We start from the raw sequence: 5160 nt of genomic DNA, 5'->3' as shown, positions 1-5160 counted from the left end.
TATCGTTGAGGGCAGCACGAGTTAATCGAACAGAGAATGCCTTAAGCTTGCACGTGCTTTCATTTATACCATCAAAAACAGGAATACCATCATCTAAGATTTCACGGGGAACCCTGATAGCCGAGGAACTGAGCATACTCAGGATGTATTCTTGAGACTTCCCAACCCAGGTAATACTGTCAGTCAGCATGGCAAAAGCTTGATGAAACATCTTAAGCAGAGCCGAGTCATAATACTGACGTTGAGCATTCGAGTGGCGCACATGGTTGGAAGTGACTTGAGAGTACTTCAGAATTTCATTCGTCTTGAGTTGGTCAGTTTCCATCTCTTCCTTACTCAAGTTGAGTAGGCGGACAACCTCACTAATTTGCTCAATGGAGCATTGGGAGGAGGAAGAGAGTTGCTCGTTGGTTCTTGCTTGCTCAGATTGAAGCTGGTTGAAGAGTTGATGAACTTCAACAGAAGTTGCATACAAGGAGTTCGCAGTTGACAGGTTTTGAAGTTGACCCTGAAGAGAGTTCATGTGATGGACCATTGTCAGCTGGAGTTCGGCCAGCTTTGTTATTGATTCCTGCTTGGGCTGTTGAGACTGGAGTGAGGTCATAACACTCAGAAGATCCTTAAGACCTTTGATTTCTGTGAGAAGCTGAGTGACAGACGAAAGTTTAGTTGGCTCAACAGGAACTGACCCAGCGGCATCAGCATTGGTTTGATGGAGGTCCTGGAGTAGAGCTTGATCTGAGTCAATAATTCTTCGACTAGACTCAGTAGCATTCAGATAAGCATAGGATCCATCATTGTTTGACCCAATTGCCAGAATATGAGTGGAACCGGATGGAGGAGGTGTTTAGTTCAGTTCATTATTTGAAGTGCCAGCATGATTAGCGGCTGGACTTGAGTTTTGATTACCAGCAGGAGCTGACTGGTTGATATTCTGCACTTGTGGTTGTGGAAGAGGATGATCGGCAGAATTATCTACTTGCTCAGAGTCAGGCTGAAGCTGACTGGTTTGAGGAGGTTGAGGTGTTTCAGCACTGACCTGAGCAGGTGTTTCCTTAGCTAGCTCAACATGTTGAGGAGCAGGAACTTCGAGCACTTGCTCGGTATCACCTTGGCTTAGAGGAGCAATTAAGTCGGCATGTTCCTTAGGCTGAGAAACAGAGGCTTGCTTTTCCTGTTGCTCTGGTGGAGACTCAGTGGGATTTGAGAAGAACTTAAACTGCATATCTGAAAGGTCAGTGATCTGGTCCCGCAGTGGTGAGTCACCCATAAGATCAATGACAGGGGATTATGTGCCTTCTTCTTAAGTCTCCTTAATCTCTTAGTCTTTTGAGGAGAGGGGTCAGCAGGAATGGACTCAATTGAGTCAGTAGGTGAAGGTGCCCCTTGATCAGCATGATCATTTGATGTTGGCTCAACTTCTTCTTCAACCTCCTCAGTGTTGGTTGGTTCATGCTGCTCTACATCTGCTATCTCGTGTTGCTCAGCATCCACTGTCTCCTCAGCATCAAACTGACCACCCAATTCATCTTGGTCAGTGGGGTTTTTCTCAAGAACAATGCCCTGACTTCTCACAAAGTGAGAGTCTTCAGAGATAATAACTCCAAGTGGGGGTACGTCGATGGGACTTAACCCAGAAGAGACCTTCTTCTTCTTTCTTAGTGGTTGCTCAGGAGTGTCCTCTTGTTCTTCTTCCTCAGGCTCAACTTGCCTTTTGAGATTTTCTACTGACTTAGGCTCAGCTTGACCTTGTGCAACTTGAGGCTTTGTTCATCTGGATACAAACTGAACCTTCTTCGGTGGAGAAACAACATCTTTTGAAGAGGTCTGAATAGCTTTTCTCTTTCGGTCCTGTTTGTCAGCTTGAACTTTCCTCTTTTTCTTTCCTTCTCTGGTCTGCATCCCCTCGGTTTCCTGAACAGCGGCCCCTTTTCCTTTCTTGGGCATAATTGGTTGATCATAGAATAAGCCAAACAGTGCAGCTGCAGTAATTTCTGTACCCCAGGTGTGGATTTCCTCAACCAAGCTCACCCGGTGATCTTTGAGGATTCTGGTAATTATGGAGCCTAACCTAAGGGTTCCAGTACTTCTTTGAAACCCACCGATTATAAAGACTGGCATGTTGATCGGCTTATAGGTCATCATGTGCCAGATGAAGCACTGCTCAAAGTTTGACGCTGAGTTGGTGGAGTTGACCTTGGGAAAGAGGAAATTGGTCAGTATGTAGTGGGCCATCTTTTGATGTTGACCCATGGAGGTACTCGAGATTTCCCCTACATGACCATGAGGTTTACAAAACTCAGCGGGATACTCAATTTTATCTTGGTCACCTGATTTGCGAAGTTTTGCTCCTTCGTTTTTCAGTTTTAGCAGTGAGGCAAGGTAAGAAGGGTTGATGAAGATATCTTTCCCTTTAACCTTGGTGACCATGTAGTCCCGATCATTATCAGGTGGCTTCTCGAGTCGAGAACAGCTCGGTCCAGCCGTTCTTTGAGATCCACTCACAGAAGGGTTGCTCAGCTTCCACAAATTCCTTCGAAAACCAACGAGAGTGGTCAACCTTATACCCCCTCACGCTCTCGTAAACCAGAGAGTAGGTACGTTCCCTCGGTTTCTTTCCCTTATCCTGCTTCTGTTTCCCTTTCGAAGAGGTAGCTTGGTCAGCGTGGGTTTTCTTTCTCAGGGTAGTGACCTTAGAGTGGTCATGCTGACTGGTTTCTTGAGACTTGGTGGGAGTCTCGCTATATTCCTGCTAAGCAGGAGATGGAGGATTTTCATCGGAGCGGTTGTCGTCGTAACCGGCACCGGAGACATTGTGAGAATCGTTAGACATGATCCTTAGAGAAATTTGAGAAGTTTGGGATTTTAGAGAAGAGAGAGTTTGAATACCAGAAATTTCTAAGCGTAAAGAGGTACAAGTGGGAATTAGTCCACTATTTATAGAGGTGTCGAGTTGATCTGAAACGTTGAGGTGGCCGTTTGACCTCGAGATACTCAACCGACAAAGATTCTGGCATTTATGACACAATCGGCGCATGTGTTTTCTAATTATTGCGCTTACGTCATCCTAGGTGGCTATTTAATTTGCGTGTATAGCATTAATTGTGCAACGGATCTTTACTCAGCGTTAAGAATTCTAAATGTTTAATGTTCTGAGTAGTCAGTTTTACGCAAAGGAATTATTCGTGTGCTTAGTAACTCAGCTTGAGATAATCACTCAGTATGTAAGTCTACTCAGCATGAAGTGATTTTATGTTATGTTTTACTTAGCAATACAATAGTTACTAGTTTTAGCACAATTCACTCAGCATGGTAATCACTCAACGTTTAATTTAAACATGGAATTTCATTGAAGAGGATTAAACATACCAATGGCTTCTCTAAGTATGTTGAATTACTCACGAGCCAATGGCTTCGTGAAGATATCAGCACGCTGCTCATCCGTTGGGACATAGGTCAGCTTGATCTCTCCCTTGAGTACATGATCTCTGATGAAATGATGTCTTATGCTGACATGCTTCATCCTGCTGTGCTGGATTGGGTTCTTTGATAGGTCAATGGCACTCTTGTTGTCACATTTGACTTCAATTGTTTTAGTCTGAACGCCATAATCTTCTAGTTGTTGCTTAATCCAGAGGACTTGAGCAACACAGCTTCCAGCAGCAATGTACTCAGCTTCAGTGGTTGACAGAGCTACTGACGCCTGCTTCTTACTGAACCAGGACACAAGACAGCTTCCAAGGAAGTGGCATCCTCCTGAGGTGCTTTTTCGTTCAAGTTTGTCTCGTCCGTAGTTAGCGTCAGTGTATCCAATGAGTGTGAAATCATGAGTATTGGGATACCATAGACCTGCATTCACTGAGCCTTGCAAATATCTAAGGATTCTTTTTACAGCTATGTAATGAGATTCCTTAGGGTTAGATTGATATCTAGCACAATAACATACTGAGAACTGAATATCCGGCCTACTAGCAGTTAAGTAGAGTAGAGAGCCAATCATACCTCGATACAATTTGCTGTCTACTGACTTACCATTTTCGTTAGCGTAGAGGACAGTGTTAGTGCCCATAGGGGTAGATATTGACTTGCAATTCTCAAGTTCATATTTCTTCAATATCTCCTTAGCATACTTAGTTTGACTGATGAAGATGCCATTTTTCCCTTGTTTGATTTGAAGTCCAAGGAAGAAGTTGAGTTCTCCCATCATTGACATTTCAAACTCAGTCTGTATTTGCTTGCTAAATTCCTTGCACATGGACTCATTAGTGGCACCAAAAATAATGTCATCAACATATATCTGAGCCAGTAGGGTATCTTTACCCTTCCTCTTAATGAATAAGGTTGTATCAGCTTTACCTTTGACATAATTTCTAGTCAGCAAGAAACTGGTCAGCCTCTCATACCAAGCACGTGGTGCTTGCTTGAGACCATACAGAGCCTTTTTGAGCTTATAGACGTGGTTTAGGAACTTGGGATCCTCAAACCCTGGAGGCTGATTAAGATAGACTTCCTCGTTTATAACTCCATTAAGGAATGCACTCTTAACATCCATTTGAAACAATTTAAAGTTCATATAACTTGCATATGCACATAAAATTCTTATAGCCTCTAGCCTTGCCACTGGGGCGAAGGTCTCACCCTAGTCAATACCTTCTTGCTGACTGTAGCCCCGAGCTACAAGTCTTGCTTTGTTCCTAACCACGTTCCTTTGTTCATCCAGCTTGTTGCGGAAGACCCATCTTGTTCCTATGGTCTTCTGGCTTCTTGGATTTGGCACCAAGTCCCATACTTCATTTCTTCTGAACTGATCAAGTTCTTCTTGCATTGCACTCATCCAAAACTCATCGTGCTCAGCTTCAGCGAAGTTCTTTGGTTCCTGAACTGAGACGAATGCTACGTTGCTGAGGTATCTCCTGAGTTGATTTCTTATCATCAGGGTGTTTTCATCAGCATCAAGAATGGCACTCTCTGAGTGTCCTCTTGGTATTCTGATCTTTTTTGGTAGAGTGATGTCTTGAGCTGGTTGTGTTTCAACAATCTCTGCAGATATAGATTGGTCAGTGAAAACAATTTGAGTTTCACTTTTACCTTTGGTCAACCCTTGAAGTAGTGACTCAGCGGCTGTTTCTTGGTCAGCGGGTGCTGAGTATGGATCATCCT

The sequence above is a fragment of the Euphorbia lathyris genome, chromosome 5 (assembly GCF_963576675.1).
Source record: "Euphorbia lathyris chromosome 5, ddEupLath1.1, whole genome shotgun sequence".
Lineage (NCBI taxonomy): Eukaryota > Viridiplantae > Streptophyta > Magnoliopsida > Malpighiales > Euphorbiaceae > Euphorbia > Euphorbia lathyris.
This window is presented reverse-complemented; position numbering follows the sequence as displayed.